The sequence below is a fragment of the Juglans regia genome, chromosome 12 (assembly GCF_001411555.2).
Source record: "Juglans regia cultivar Chandler chromosome 12, Walnut 2.0, whole genome shotgun sequence".
NCBI lineage: Eukaryota > Viridiplantae > Streptophyta > Magnoliopsida > Fagales > Juglandaceae > Juglans > Juglans regia.
Window position 1 is genome coordinate 19,027,930 of NC_049912.1, and position 17,772 is coordinate 19,045,701.

Here is a 17,772-nt window from a genome sequence, read left to right on the forward strand (position 1 = left end):
ATAGTTATAAGTTATATATTAGTATTAGTTATAAACTTTTAGTGATTTAATATTAACATTTTATGTAATAATTTATAAATTATAATAAGAAATTATTTCATACATGAATATATATATTATATATAAAATTTCACATAAAAATTTATAATTATACATTATATATAAAACTTATATATAAAAATATTATTTTTTATTTTTTTTTAATCAACCGGTCCGGTCCGGTTCGGTCCGGTCCAAAAAATTCCGGAACCGGTCGGTTTTTACATTTTAAAAACTGGTTCCGGACCAGACCGGTTCAAAACCAGTAAAACCGGTCCGGTTCGGTCCGGTCCGGTTTTCCGGTTTTCCAGTTTGAGTTTACACCCCTACGTGTAAGATTGATGAGTAATAAAGTTTTTAATAAAAATGGATAAATTATAAAATATATAAAAATAATAATTTTCCTTTTCAATAAAACTTATTTTTTATAAAATGTCTCTATAAAATTTATCTATTTAAAATTTATTTAACATCATTTTAAAAATAAATCTGACTTGTGACATTTTTATAAATGAATTTGAATAGGTTTTGTATCCTTAAAAATGTATTTTGTAGAGAAAATTTTAGGGATATTTTTAGTAGAGTTTGAGAAGATCGCAAGACATATTGAAAACGACTAATATCTCTTACCAAATTCTATTATCACTTTTATTCCATCATGTAAAATGTGGTATTTTTATCGCATTTGAATTATGTTTTAATTGTTTAAAAAAATATAAATGGTAGACAATATTACTTTATTGTAATAAGATTAATGTAGGATGAGAATGCGGGATGTAAAATTTTCTATTAAAAATATATTTAGAACAAAATTTTTTCGATGAATGTAATTTTAAAACCTCTACACTACACACTACTTACGTGACATAATTTTATTTAGAAAATAAATTTTAAAATTTAAATCTTATAAATCAAATTTTATCATTTAAGTAATGTGGATAGTATACTCTACACGCCGATATGATAAAAGAATAACTCCATAATTACATTTCAGTCAGCCTCCAATCTGCCGTTACAATTTCCATAGTTATGAGTTAGGAAGCTCTGATGATTATTGACACTCTTCCAGCATGGAGAGTTATAAAACTGAAAACACGGTAAATACTGTCTATCTAATGACAGTATTCTCCACTAAAACTACATCTCACAAAGTCAGCCAATCAGCTCAAATCAAAACCTACATTAGCATTTACAGCATATACTAACTTTATTTCCAATTGCTCTTTGTTGTTTCCAAAAAAGAAAAGAAAATCATATAGCAAAACGAATAATATTTTATCTCCATTTTTCTCTCTAGAAAGGAGAAGGTAAAGTTTTTTCAGGGGGACCACATAGATTCTAATCGAATTGGGGTCTGACGCAAATGTGGGAAGAGGCAGTTACCATGAGAGGGGTGAGCTACAGCGGAACGGTGCTGAGAAGGAAGATCTACGGAGGAGGAAGATGAACGAACTGGAAAAGGAGTGGGGAAAATTGTGTCTACTAGAAGAGGAAGTGCTTGGAATTGAGATAGGAGAGGAGTTAACAGAAGAGTTGAGCTTCAAAGAAGAAAAAAGCCTGATAGGGACAGTCTATATAGAAACGAGTATAAACAAGGAGGTGATTGAATCCACTCTGGCAAAGGTATGGAGGATCAGTAAGAAAGCAAAGTTTCTAAAGGTAAGTCCAAACATATTTGTCATCTCTTTCGCTAATCAGGCTAACAAGAATCACATTTGGGGTGGGGTGGGGCCGGGGGGTGGGTAGGTCGTGGTTGTTGACAACCACCTGTTTGTCATTAGGCTCTTTAATGGCTTCACACCACCGCTGAGGATGAACTTCAACAAGGAATGGCTGTGGGTTCAGATGCACAACTTACCTTTAGCATGTATGAATGAAACAAGGGGTAAACTGAACTGATAGGAGAGTCTATTGGCAGTGTGGAAGAAGTAGACATGAATGAGGATGGCAACGAATGGGGTAATTTTCGAAGGTTCAGTATTGAAAGGGACCTAACTAAGCCTCCGACGAGAGGAAGAACAATCTGTGTGAAAGGGGAGAAGATCTGGATCTCACTCAGTTAAGAAAAGTTACCGAGATTGTATTTTTCTTGTGGTTGCATTGTTCATGAGTATTAAGAATGTAAGGGAGGAGTTGGGGGGGGGGATACACAGTATGGAGTGTGGTTGAATGCATAATCTTAAGCAAAGAAGTACGAGCCTTATAGAAAATCAGGAGGGGGTCCAGTTAATAACAATGAAAAAGTAAGAGCAGAGAGTGGGTGGCTCAATGGAGGGGGAAAGAAGGGGGAAATAAAGGGAGAAATAAAGGGGGGAGCAGTGGGATGGTTCATAATTATCCTCTAGAGAAGGAAGGCATGGGGGTGGAAAGAATATGGAAGAAAGAGAGAGTAACATAGATCTAGTGTTGAGTAATCAGGAGGTAGGGAGGAAGGACTTGAAGGGATGGAAAAAGGAAAGATGATTTGTAATGGAAAAAATAAAGAAGCCAGAGAGGAAAGGGAAGGAAGTATAGGGATTGGAGGGAGCAAAGGGAGTGAAGAAATATGTGTGGGTGAAGATGAAGTAGAGGAGGTAGGACTCTCAAAATTTGATACTAATAAAAAGAATTAGATAAAGGGAGTATGGAAAAGGAGGGCAAGAGGTAAGGGAAAGGGCATATCAAACCCAAGTATATACACATCAGCAAAAAGAAACATGAAGGAGGAGGACATGAAAGAAGAGTTGAAAGGTAGTAAAAAAGTAAAAAAGAGTAGTGTTGAGAATGAAGATGTCCATATAGAAGAATTGGCAGAGGTTGTAACACAACCCCACCAATCTCAATGAAAACACTAAGTTGGACTTGTCGAGGGCTTGGGAACCCTAGGACAGTTCAAGACCTTTATCATATAGCAAAGGAGAAGAGACCCAATACAGTCTTCTTGATGGAGACTAAGCTAAATTCAGTGAAGTGTAGTAGAGTGAAGAGAAGACTAAAGTGTGAGGGGTATTTTGTTGTTGAACCAGTTGGTAGAATGGGAGGTTTAGCACTGATGTGGGCTAACATGACAAATGTTGAAGTGTTGAACTACTCTTAGGGGCATATTAGTACTTGGATAACTAATGAGGAAGGGAATATGAAGTGGCTGCTAACAGGATTTTATGGTGAGCCTGATTCAAGCAAGAGGGAAGAGGGATGGAATTTGTTAGCAGCACTTAAACCTATAGGAGATTATGGGTGGTGTGTAATTGGTGACTTAATGAAATACTAATCCATGATGAAAAGAGAGGAGGCAGTATAAGACAGGAAAGACAGATGGACATATTTAGAGAAGCACTAGAGATAGAGGAATTGTTTGACCTAGGTTGGAGAGGGGACAAATTTACTGAGAGCAATAAACATGAAGATGATTCCTTTACTAAAGAACGGTTTGATAGGGCTGTTGCAAATGCGATATGGTCAGAAGTTTTTAATGATAATTTAGTGGAAGTTTTAGTAGCAAGTAGCTCTGATCCGATTCTATTATCCACAACTAAGGCTAGTAAATGTGATTGGAGAGGGAGGAAATTGTTCGAATACGAAGCAAGTTGGGCACTTGAGGAAAAGTGTGAAGATGTGCTGAAGGGAGTATGGAGTAATCAACTAGAAAGTAGAGAGTCAATGTATAAGGTACAAAAGTTGATGGAATGAAATAGAAGGCTTTAGTTAGATGGAACAAACAATTAAGAACAGAGAGAGGGAATGAGTTGGAAGAAAAAATAGAAGAACTGAAACAATTACAATCTGAAGAGAATGGGTATAATTCAGAGAGTATAAAAAAGATTCAAAGGGAGATAGGAGTATTGCCACATATGGAAGATTTGAAATGGAGACAAAGGGCCAAGAGGAATTGGTATCAGTATGGGGATAGAAATACTAGGTTCTTTCATGCATGTACAAGTCAGAGAAAAAAGAAGAACTTGATAAAGCATATAGTTGATGACCAAAACAGAAGCTTTTCAAGGCCAGAGGAAGTGGAAGAAGCTTTCAAATCCTACTTTTAAAAGTTATTTACTTCTTTTCAGCCAAGCACAATTGAGATTGAGGATTGTCTAATGAACCTAAAGGCTAGAGTGTCCAGAGAGATAAATGTGAACTTGTCAAAGACTTACACCAAAAGGGAGGTAGAAGTTGCTATAAACCAGATGGCCCCACTCAAATCACCTAAGCCTGATGGCTCGAAGCTTGCTTTTTTCAAAATCATTGGAGCACAATAGGAGATGAGGTGAGCTCAACCGTACTTGTTTGTTTGAATGGTAATGTTTTAAATCCTTTAGTGAACTTTACTCACATTGTGCTTATTCCTAAAATAAAAAGCCCTATATACAGAATCTTGGGGTGGAGGCACCAGATATTTCTATGCATGCTATTGCTAGTCCTACTAATCCAAGAACTATGAGAGTGTTGGGTAAAATCAAAGGGCAGGCCAGTGGTAATTTTAGTGAAAACTGGCAGAAGCCACAATTTTCTTGATCCCACCATCATTCCTAAGGCCCAACTGACTCCTAACTCAAAAGAACAAATAGAAGTTAGGGTAGTTAATGGTGAAATGATTAAAGGTATTGGGAAGCTGGAATGGGCAAAAATATTGCTACAAAGGACTTGTGTACTACAAATTGTTTTTTACTACCCCTAGGGGGTTGTGATGTGTTTCTTGGCATGCAATGGGTGAGGAAACTTAGGCCTATTTTATGAGATTTTGATTCCCTTACTATGACTTTCATTCGGGGTGGTGGGTCTATTACACTTAAGGGATTAAATCTCAGCCATTCCTAGATGGTGGATGGTGTGGAACTGTCCAAATTAAGTAAGGTTGAAAGAATATGGGTGCTTCTCCAGATTTCAGTAAGAGGAGAAGAGAAGATGTAGACATCAGTGCCTCCAGAGTTTGAGATGGTTTTGCAAGAATTCAGTGGTGTTTGTTATGAACCTAAGGGGCTACCACGAAAGAGAAATTGTGACCATCGTATTACACTCAAGGAAGAATTATTGGCTGTTGGAGTGATATGACTCAGCTAATCACCATTCTTTCCTCCCATAGTATTGGTGAGAAAGGCCAATGGGAGTTGGAAGATGTGTATTGATTACCGGGCCCTCAATAAGGAGACCATCAAGGACAAATTTTCTATTTCAATCATTGATGTGCTCCTTGATGAACTACATAGGGCCACTATCTTTTAAAAAATGGACCTAAGGTCGGGCTACCATCAAATAAGAGTAAAAAATGAGGACATTCCAAAAACTATATTTAGGACTCATCATGGCCACTATGAGTTCCTAGTGATGTCTTTTGAATTAATAAACGCTCTAGCCATATTTTAAGGGCTAATGAATGAGGTGTTGCAGCCCTACCCAAGGAGGTTTGTGATTGTATTTTTCGATGATATTTTGATCTATAGTAAGACTAAGGAGGAACATTTGGTTTGCTTAGATACTATGTTAAAAACTTTGGTTGCACATATTCTTTTTGCTAAAAAGAGTAAATGTAAGTTTGGTTGCAAGAAGATAGAATATTTGGGCATCTAGTTTCGGCTGAAGGGGTAAAGACACAAGCATGACAAATTGGCCCATACCTAAAGCATTAGCATTAGAAAGTTGAAGTTGTTAAGCCAATCCATCTATTGCATTCTGCAAAGCATCTTGATGTTAATGTTGGAGTTCCCAAGCGTGTTTCACAAAGGCTAAAGAGTTAGCTAGCTGAGAGTAGCGAGTGCCAGTCCCCTCTACCATGGCTCAACAAGGCTCTTAATAATACTAAAAAATATAAACCAGAAATTGGAAATAATAAGCTAACCACTTCGAAGGGGTTAATTCCTCTAATGAAAATTTGTTGGATTTTCAACTTGCTTTTCTTCCTTCCACAAAGCTAAATAAATACAACTTAAATAACAAACACCCCAAATAACAAGGAACAATCTAAAGTAATGGACTATTAACATGCAGATAATTCTGCTAAAATAATCAACACTTTAAACAACCATATCTTAAGGATAAAAATCTGCCAAGGACCCTCAATAACTAAAGATTTGGAATACATATTATAACCCAATCAGATTTATTTGACCACACTTAACTAAACTCAAACAAAGCTCAATTGGACTCAAACCAGACTAACCCAACAAGCGAAATTCCTCTACTTAACTTGAATTGAGCAAAGAACATGGCAATTGATAGCATTAATAGGAAGCTCATACCCATTTTCAAATATCATCAAGCCCTTTCATTCAGATATCTACCAAATTCCAGTGTCTTATGCTAACATGGTATGATAAACTTTCCAATAAATGAGAAGCTCTAGAGATCGAAAAAACACGCAAAATTGAACCTGGATCCTGAATGCAAAAGAATTTTGTTGGAGTAACCACAAAGCCGATTACGCTCCATCCACAAAGCCGATTACGCTCCATCCTTGTATGCTCCAACAGCTTTTGCCTATCCCTTTCCTTTAAACTCCCATCACCCAAATCAACTCTCTTCCATGTCGATGGATGTAATAACCTTATTGAATGAGAAATGGGTTCAATAGTCAGAAGGGTTAACAGTATACAGTTTCCTTTAACTAGCCCATTACATTGGAAAATTATACCTAGATGGGCTTAACTGATTGATTTTAGTCAGTTAAGAGAAATGTAAAAAAAAAGGGATTAGTCTCTTTTATTAGCATTCTAGAATAAAGTCATTTCTTGATCTTCGAAAGTTAGTTTCCTCGAACAAACCAGAAGCACAAAGTGTGTGCGGGTTATCTTCATTCTTGAGTTGCAGTTATTTAGGGAGTTAGTTTCATAGAAGAGAGGTATTGACAATTGGCATCAGAGATTTTATTCTTAGGCAAGGTCGAAAGGAATGAGATTCAAAGATTTGGAGGAGACCGTGGTTGGCATGAAGCAAAATCAAGACTTCCAAGATATGAAGGTGGAAGAACACCAAAAGCCTTTGTACAATATGTCGCAGAAGATAAATATACTTCTTGAAGCATTAAAAAAAAATCAAGCACCAGTAACCAAAGAGGTGCATCATAGAGAACCTGAGAACTCTAGAGCGAAAAAAAGGTTGTGGATGGAAATGGTGGAATGCTAATTCACTCTATCCAAGTTTGATAGGGGTGAACCTTTCTGGTTCGTTATATAATGTGAATAATTATTTTGCTCTCTATCCTAATACTGGATTATCATGTTTTCATTTCATATGGAAGGGGAAGCATTAATTTGATTCCAAGATGCGGAAGAAACTGAAGGTTTTCCTACAATGGGCTTTTTTGTGTAGGCTCTGCAAGTCTGGTTTGGCGACTCTACTTACGATGATCTTAAGGAGGCTATTATGAGATTGAGACAAAATTCTTTAGTGGCAACTTACTAATCACAGTTTGAGGTACTTTCTAATCGTCTAAAAGTGATGTTTAAGCAGTATAAGCTAAATTGTTTTCTTAGTAGTCTTAGAGATGATATCCGTGCCTATTAGAATGCTAAACCAAATTGCATTAAATTCAACCTTTGGTTTAGCAAAGATATAGGAAGGGTATGTGAATCACTCTAAGAGGAGTCTTAAACCTATTGGTTATTATAATTCAACAACTTCTTTTTCACCTCACAATGTTGGGAGTTCAGAGGTACTTCTTCCTGGTTCCAATAAAGGTTTTAACATTAATGAGAATGGAGTTACTAAAAAGAAAAACATTACCAGTGAAGAAGGTAACCCCATATGAGATAAATGATCGTAGGGGGAACGGTTTATATTAATTTTGTGATGAAAAATGGAATCCAAGTCACAGATGTAAGAATGTTAGGTTGTATATCATGGAGGGTATGGAATTATCACATTCTAAGAGTTTAGAAGGAGATGAGAAGTGTCGTATAAAAAATGAGGTGGAATTGTTAGAGGACTTTAATTCAGATGTTGAAGGCCCAGAGATTTCTATGCATGCTATAACGGGGTCCCTTAATGCTCTTACTATGAGAGTGGTGGGTAGATCAAGGGTAAGAAATTAGTGATGTTGATAGATACTTACAACACATAATTTCTTAGAAGCTAGAATTACTACCAGGGCTAACTTGTTGGTGTAAACTTCTTGTAAAATTGAGGTGAGAGTGGTGGATAGGGAGATGATTAGAAGTATCGACAGAGCTGAAGGGGTCGAATTCTTAGTACAAAGAAATCAATTTAGCATTGATTTCTTTCGACAGAGCTGAAGGGGTCGAATTCTTAGTACAAAGAAATCAATTTAGCATTGATTTCTTCTTGTTAGATCTGGAGGATACGATGTTGTATTGGTTATTCAATGGCTGAGTACTTTGGGACCAATCCTTTGGGATTTCTCATTGCTTACTATGTCTTTCACCCTCAATTAGAAAGTAATTTTCTTGAAAGGTCTAACTCCTAGTAACTTGGAATGGGTAGAAAAGGAGTTAATTCAGTTGTCTAAAATGGAGAAAAAATGGTTGTTACTCTAGATTTTTCCAATAAGCAATGACACCATTCCAAGAGACTTGGATCCGGAAAAATGCCCCGTTGCAACAGTTCAAGGGAGTATTTGAGGAACCAAAAGGATTGCCTCCAAATAGATCACATGACCACAAAATCATTCTCAAGCAAGGAACCCAACTAATCTCAGTCAGGCCTTTATAGGTATCCTTATTACCATAAATCTGAGATTGAAAAAAAAAATAATGCAGGAGCTCTTGGCTTCAAGGGTGGTTAGACCAAGCCAATCACCCTTCCTCTTACCTGTTTTACTTATAAGGAATGTGGATGAGAGTGGGAGGATGTGTATAGATTATAGGTCATTAAATAAAGAAACCATTACAGACAAATGTCTCATACTGTAATTGTCGAGTTGATGGATGAACTATTTGGAGATACCATTTTCTCAAAATTGGACATAAGATCTAGGTATCACCAGATTTGGGTAAGAGAATGGGACATTTCAAAAACAGCATTTCATACACATCAAGGGCATTATGAATTCTTGGTTATAAATTTTGGCTTAACTAATGCCCCAGCCACCTACCAAGGGTTAATGAATGAAGTTTTTAAACCTTTTTTTTAGGAGATTTGTCATTGCCTTGTTCAATGACGTTTTGGTTTATTGCAGAATAATGGAATATCATCTTCAACACTTAGTTGTAGTTTCGGATACACTATCTAAACACTAACTATTTGCTAATAAGTCTAAGTGTCGGTTTGGTTGGTCAAAGATAGAAAATTTGGGTCATTTGGTTTTAGCTGAAGGGGTTCGAGCTGACCCATCTAAGATCAAATCGATGCTTGATTGGCCTACACCTAAAACCTTGAAGTCCTTGGGGGGGTTCCTCGATTTAACTAGGTATTACAAGAAATTTACCAGACATTGCTTTTAAAGAAGAATTCTTTTACATGGACAAAGCAAGCTACAATTGTTTTTGAGAAGCTCAAGTTGGCAGTTTCTAGTCCTCCAATGTTAGCTTCCAAATTTTACAACATCATTTCTCATAGAGTGTGATGCTTCTAGGTTCAGCATTGGATCTATGTTGATGCAAAATAACAAACCCTTAGCCTACCTTAGTGGGAAAGGCTTTTGGATCTTTCTACCTATGAGAAAGAACTGTTTGCATTGGTGTATGTAGTGAAGAAGCAGAAACCTTATCTCCTCGGGGGAGCATTTGTCATTAGAACTGATCAGTAGATCCTCAAATTCTTGTGAGAGCAAAAGATAGGCACTCATTTCCAACAGAAGTGGGTGATTAAGTTGATTGGTTATGATTTTACCATTGACTATAAAAGGGCAGGTAAATCAAGGTTAAGGATGCCTTGTCTAGGAAGCATGAGGAAGATCACTCCTTCTTTCAATTCAATCTCGATTTTGGATCTTTTGTGGATCTCTGAATTGCATAAAACTTATTTTACATATCCTGCTTTAATGACTCTCTGACATAACTTACAACAAAATCAGTTGGAAGAGCACAGCTGGTAAATGGAGTTTTTCTTAAGAATGGTCGTATCTATCTTTCGAAAAAATCCATCATTAAACTTCATATTTTCCACCATATCCATAGTAGTTCTATTGCTGTCTACCAAAAATCTCTTCATAAAGCTAAGGCAGATTTTTATTGGCCTAGGATAAAGAAGGATTTGAAGGGCTATATTAACCAATGTATTGTCTATTACCAATGTGTGGAGAATGTGCACCCAGTTGGCTTGTTATAGCCTCTCCTTATTCCTACCAAATGTTGGCCGAACAGTTCCATAGATTTTATTAAAACTTCACCTCTTTCCCATGGTTTTTCTGTGATTTATATGGTGATTGATTGACTTAATAAATGTGCCCACTTATTCTCATAATTTATCCCTATATATCCCTATATAGCTGCTAAGGTTGCTTAAGCTTTTATGCATCATGTTTTCAAGCTTCATGTGATGTCTTTGACCATTGTTACTGATCAAGACCCTACTTTCACAAGGTCCTTTTGGAAGGAGCTTTTTTGTTTGCAAGGGACTCATTTACATTATAGTTCAGCTTACCCTCCTCAATTTGATGGTCAAATTGAGATTGTAAATAAGTGTGTACAACAATACTTATGTTGCTCCACTGGTGATAGACCTAAAAAATGGACCATATGGTTTCCTTGGGTAGAATGGTGGTATAACACTAACTAACATTATTCTACTCGCCTTACACCTTTTGAGCCTTTATATGGAGTTGTGGATGTCCAGCTCAAGTCGCATGACCAACTCTTGAGCCTCTTAAGGAAGCATTGTTATCTACACAAGAGTCCATAAAGAATCAGTATGATAAGAGAGCTTGAGGTTGGTGATTTGGTCTATCTTAGATTCTGAGGCCACAAAAATATTGACAGTAGAGTTTTTCCAATTGCAAGAGTTATAAACTCTCCCTCCCTCTGGCAATTTTCATGTTATGGAGAAAATAGGCAATGTGCCATATCGATTGGAGTTGCCCATTGATTCCTTTGTCCATCTTGTTTTTCACGTCCATTGCTTTAGGAAACACTTGGGTCTTTCTATAGAGGCTACTTCTCACCTTCGTCCTTTGGATTGACATGGTGGTTTTTATTTTGAATCAGAGAAGGTGCTGCAGCGTCGTTTGATTAAGGTACATCACAAGCCTATGATGGGACTCTTGATCAAATGGAAAGGTGCTCCTGACGAAGAAGCAACCTAGGTTACTATCAAGAGACTGCATCTTCAATTTTCTGACGTTATGGGCAAGGTCTTTTGAGGTGGAGGGAGGGGAGTAATGTAATAACCTTGTTGAATGAGAAATGGGCTCAATATTCAAAGGGTTAATATTATACGATTTCCTTCGGTTTCCTTTAACTGGTCCATTAGACAATTATATTGGGCTGGGGCTTAATTGATTGATTCTAATTAGTTAAGAGAAATGTAATGAAAAGGAAGTTAGTCTCTTGTATTAGGCTTATGGAATAAAGTTATTTCTTAACTTTGGAGGCTGGTTTCCTCAAACAAACAAGAGTAAGTGTGTGTGAGTTATTTTCATTCTTGAGTTGTAGTTATCGTAGGAGAGAGGTCTTAAAAATGGATCATCCGAGAAGAACATTCTCCCGATTTGACTTGGCGACTCTACACGGCCTTTTTCAATATCACAAGACAAAATATAAGGAAAAAAGAATTCAAAGCATACCAATTGAAATTCATGATGGAGAGTGGTTTTAGTGGAGGTAAAAAAGTCGCCCTATTATTGGAGGAATGTACTTCGATATAATGAAATGGATGATTATTGTTTGGTCGGATGGAAAATAGAAAAAGAGAGAGAGTTTTCTGGCTTTCTTGATCAGAAAGAAATAGAGTTTATCTCTCTTTCTCGATTGGAAATATAGAGAGAACGTAAGTCGAGTAGGCAGGGCTTTCCAGGAAGTTTGTTAAAAAGAACAGCCGACTTTGTGATTGCAACATAAGAATTTCATAAAAATAAATTCACAAATTGATGTGTCTTAATGTGGTACGTATATAAGATTTTAAAGTTACTTTTATTGTAAAATAAATCTAACGGATCACATGAAGTCAGCTTGTAAATTTATTTTTATAAAATCTCTTTATAACTATGACAATTCTTTTAATTAAAACTATAATAGAATTTGCAAAAGGTGGGGGGTTGAGCATTTGCTCAAACTAGTTCGGAGTACTATTAGATACAAGATTATATTAATGTTCAAGTCACATGCAAGAAATTTGTAAAAAGTGAGCTCCACATTAAAAAAGTTGATTTTTTCAAGTGTACATACCATATTTTTCTCAAATAATTTACACTGGACTAACACGCCATGCACAGATCTGCATAAGTCATTTTTCCTAACTCAGTTTATCTTTAAATTACCAAGTACCGGTGAATAAATGTTCAAACCTTAACTTAAAAGTGGTGAAAAATAAGCGATATGTTATAATCTTACTTAATAGTAATATTTTAACGGAAGGAATTAGTTATTTGACTGCCAAAAGTAGTTAAAGAGTGTAATGTATAGGTTTAATAATTTGAAATATTAATTGCAAACATTGTGATGAATCAAACCTAAAACATTTATCTAGTCTTTACTTGAACCATTTTGGATTCGAATCTTACCTCAACTCATCTTATCTCATTATTAATTTTTTTAAACTTTAAAATAATAATAATATTAAAAATAATATTCTAATAATATTTTATTCAACTCATCTAAAATCATCTCAACTCACCTCAATTTATCTCTGAATCCAAACAACCTCTTAATGGTTGATTTAGATTCAAAGAAAAGATGAGATAGTTTTAGATGAAAGATAAAAGTTAAAAACAAATATTGTTAGAATATTATTTTTTGATTTGAAAAAATTGAAATGAGATTTGAAAAAGTGGAATTGTTTATTATATTTTATGTAGAAATTTTAAAAAATTATAATGATGAGATGAAACACTTTCTGAATCCAAAAGAGCCTAAGTGTACGTGAATAATCCAAAATATCAAGGGTATTTTTTAAAAAAATAAAGCTACGGTTATTGTGAAGAATCAACTAATAATGGTCATAATTAATTGATCATTTACATTTTTTTTTCCCAATCCATATATGTATATAGAACTTTTCAAGGAAAAGCCACCATCATTCGGAAATATATAAAAAATGGTTGTAAATATTAAATTTTGTAAGTATTATAATGATAAAAGGTCCATACAAGCGTGTAAATCGGCATTATTATGAGAAATTAGGTGAAGTTTGGATAATAAATTGAGATGAAATAAGATGAAAATTGAAAGTTGAATAAAATATTTTTATTTTTAGATTTGAAAAAATTAAATTATTTATTATATTTTATGTGAAAATTTGATAAAATTATAATAATAAAATAAAATAAAATGAGTTGAATTGAGAAACAACCGCTTAACGAGATTGGGCTAATTGAAAATTTTGAAACCATTGCATACAGATTCTTAGTTTCGGCCTTTTGGTTTTGGGTCAGAGTGTTGTGAAATTCAATTAGACCACATTTCATGTGCAAATGATGATGGATTTAGGCCCTATTTGAAGCCCAATGTACGAATACCGAATGGCTAATACAATCAGAAATTGACGCACAGTTTTGGCTAATATTGAGTTTGGGCAATGAAGTATTTTGAAAACATTCCATTATTTTTTATTATTTTATTATTATTTTTTACATAATTTTTATTACTATTTAATATTTTATTATTATTTTTTCATTACTTTTTTACTATTATTTATATGCAAAATATTTAATTTTTGTTCCTAAGTTATTGTTTGGGGCTGTTGATCTCTAGCTTGTTTAGGGTAATCTTTTATTTTCTTTAATGGGGTAGTGAATAAATGGGTCAGGGTATTTGCATCCCTTTGTTGTGACTAATTTGTAAATAAAAATAATACTAAATATAATTTTAGAATGTCCGAATCCCGCATACCCTATTTGAAAAAAAAATAAAATTTATTATTAAAAAATTAATTTTTTTTGTATAAATCTTAAATTTATCTATTATTTTTTTTAAAAATATGTGTACAAATCATTTCCAATTTACATATAATATAATAACTTTTTACCCATGAAATAAATAATTGGGATCTCTCACTTAACACTCAAAAAATAAATAAAAACAACAACAACCCTAATTATCTTTGCTACAGAAACATCTACAATGGAATCGGGTGCAAGGCCACTTAATTGGCAATGAATGTCAGAGGAGTCAGGCGACGTACGTTGCTGCAAATAAATTATATATGAACATTCTTACGTAATAAATCTCTATATATGTTCATACTTCATTCTAATTCAGTGGGAAAGATAGTATATATTATTATACTTGGAATATTCTGTGTGCGTAAAATTTGTAGTTGACTTTTAGTTCTCTCTTAAAAATTATAAAAACAAATAAAATAAATAAAAACATTCATGAGTAAAGCTTTGTCATCACGACAATACAAAATTATGATCCATCCCTCAAATCACACCCTTTATACAGCAATTAATCTAGTATCTGAATCATGTATATGTTTAAATAAAATTTTTAGATATTTTTTAGATATTGATAGTAAAAAAGATCATCTCTAAACTATATATATATAGAATAACTTCACGGGTTGATCGATTGAGATGATCTGTTTATTATTATATGTTGGTCCACATAACTAAGATTATTTGGATTGGCCACCTTGGGTTAAACTAATTTTAATTTATTTTCATGATTAATATATCTGGAAAATAAATTATTAATTATATATATATATCCCAATTTCATCTAGATGTTTGGGTCAGATCATGCATTATTTTTAATTTGGGAGGCCTCCTTTGTTGACAAGCATGCAGTGAAGCTGCTAGCTAGCTAGCAAAGCACACGGATGGCGTGGTGATCATCATGATGGCTTTGTAGGTGTTGAAACTTGAAACTCTGAAAAACAAGTTTTTAATTAAATGGTAGTACTCATTTGCTCGATATAAATATTTGCATTTAAATAATGGCCTGTTTCCACCGGCGCTAGATCATCGTACAAGTACTTTATCTAAAGCTTTAAAATGGGAATTAGCACGTGCACAATGGCCTGCAACATTTACATTCGGATGCTAAGTATAGATGATGTAATTTTAAATAATACGTTAAATTTAATATTTTATAATAAAAATAATTTTATAATTTAAAATACATCATCAAATTACGTCAATTTATAAATTTATTTTATTATTAAAATACAATAAAGCATTTTTCTAAACGTGCATGCAAGTGCGTATGTAGAAGTAATTAGCATAGTTTTAAATTTCGTACCGTACCGGTAGGTACGGTCAAAATTTTTCATACCGGCTGGATGTACTATATCTATTTTGTATCGGCTAAAATACCGGCTGGTACTGGACGTATCGGCCTGTACCGGCCTTAATTTCGGCCGGTACCGGCCGATATTTCGGCCAGTATTTTTTTTTTTTTCATTTTTTCAAACTACAAGCTTATTTTTTAAACCATAATTCAGACTAGACTATTTATAATTTATATATATGTATTTATATATAATTTATTTATATATAGACTATTATTTTGGAATATAATTTTTATATATAATTTATTTATATATCGAGTATTTCGAAATGTTATCCCGAAACGCTATCCCGAAATGGTACCAGTACCGAAATATTTCATTTCAGTGTCTTGACCGGTACAGCATCCGATACGGTATTCAAAACATTACTAGTGTTGGGAGTCATTATAGACGTAGACATGACGTATAAGGAGTCTCCGGCCGGTGTAGTTTAAAACTGATTCGGACTTTTTTTCTCATCGAATCAAATACTATGAGCCAAGAAAAACAAATTTTCAATCAGATGCTCAAAGCTACGCACATGAAATTCTTGCTGCATGCTGATAAGTGGAAAGACAACCGCTTGGCACTTAAGTTCCAGCAAATTAGTCAATGTTACAGACAATTACAGATTAACAGTTTAGAATATTGTCATGATTATATATATAATCAGTTAGTTGACTTGGGCAGTAACTTTGAACTCCATGCATCATGAATAAGTGTATATATATCCATATTGATAAACTAGGCTCCTAATTAAGCCTAGCTAGCAAGTTTGACTATAGATGACACGTTATGGATCAATTTACTCCCAACCTCAATGAAAATCATGACTAGTACTACCTTAATTAGTGGGTTTTAATTTGTTTAATAGACGCGAGTCGATTAAACTCATTCTTTTTATTATCTTAATTATTAGATATATTTTTAGAATAAATAATAATTTCTCGTGATATTAAAGTAGATCATCAGGTCGTTCAATTAACTATATACTCAACATAACATTAGACTTATTTATCGAAAGGAGTCCCGGCCGACCCAGTAAATGTGACATGAGTTGTATGTTAATTAAAGCAATTAGCAATATTAAGAACGAAATATCACGAATATATATATATATATATATATATATATATATGGTTATTTGTAAATTTTTTTGTAATTTCTAAATCTGAAAATATTTATAATTTTTTTTTTTTTTTTGGGGGGAGGGGTAATTAAATTAGAATCATGTGTGATACAATAGCATTAGTACTAGGAAATGCCGGCCATTTGATGTTGAATAAATCCAAAAAGGGGATGAAAAAGGATGATGATATATTATGAGTGGGAGGGGCCGGGGAAGCTCCAATTAAAAACAACACGTACATTAAGTTTAATTTATATGATATAATATGATGATCAGGTAGTAGTACCATTGAATCTGGACTTAGGGTATCTTAAATTTCTACATTAATGTGTTAGCTAGTCATACTTCAATCAAATCAATCCATGTACGTTTTCCATACACATCGCAATCAGCTTATACTATTTCTTGAATTATTTTTAATTATTCTCATAGCAAAAACATTATTATTACGTATATAGTTCCCTTAATTCGTCATTGTTCTCGTCATCCTCGTCGTAATATTCCTTTGTCGTCGTCATAGTCACGATCCTATCGATCGCAACCTGCCGCCTTAATTCTGATTATAATTTAATCACTGTACGTACGTAGTCTTTCGACAAAAATAATCAGATGCATGTGGTCATGAAAACATACATTCAGGCCGTAGAGATCATGAATGTCTTCACACTGAATCAGGAAAACTATTAAAATAAAATCTTGTAACGCTTGATAGATACTTATATATATATATATATATGATCACTAATTTTATGATTCTCTACAAAAACTAACAAAAATATAAACATTAAATGCATGGCCAAAACAATGGTCCTGTCATGGCTGCAAACATATAGACACATGTCAGAAACCCAGAAACACAGTGCAGGCCGCCCAACACGTGCTATAACCACGTCATCAACTGTGATCTGATCTTCCAAGTGTGAAATCTGAGAAAGAAAGCTGAAGATAAAAGCAATGGAACAATCAAATCAAATGCACGTATCCTTAAACTAATATTTCCGGCCAACTATATATATATATATATATATATATGATGATCTATATGAGCTTGGACCTTTGGCTGTTCCAACACGCTCGTCCAAAAATGATTTAAAGGAAGAGTTCTATCTGTTTTAATAAATGATTAAGTGGCCCGAATGTAGAGTTAGAAACCAACATAGACACGCATGCTTTATCTAAACTGCAAAGACTAGGGAACACAGAGACATACTTTATCCTTATAACACTTACTTTTTTACCTTAAAATATCATGCTTTGCACCAAGGCGTGCTTCTAACTGATGAGACATTGGTGCGTGGTCCTCTTTTTCT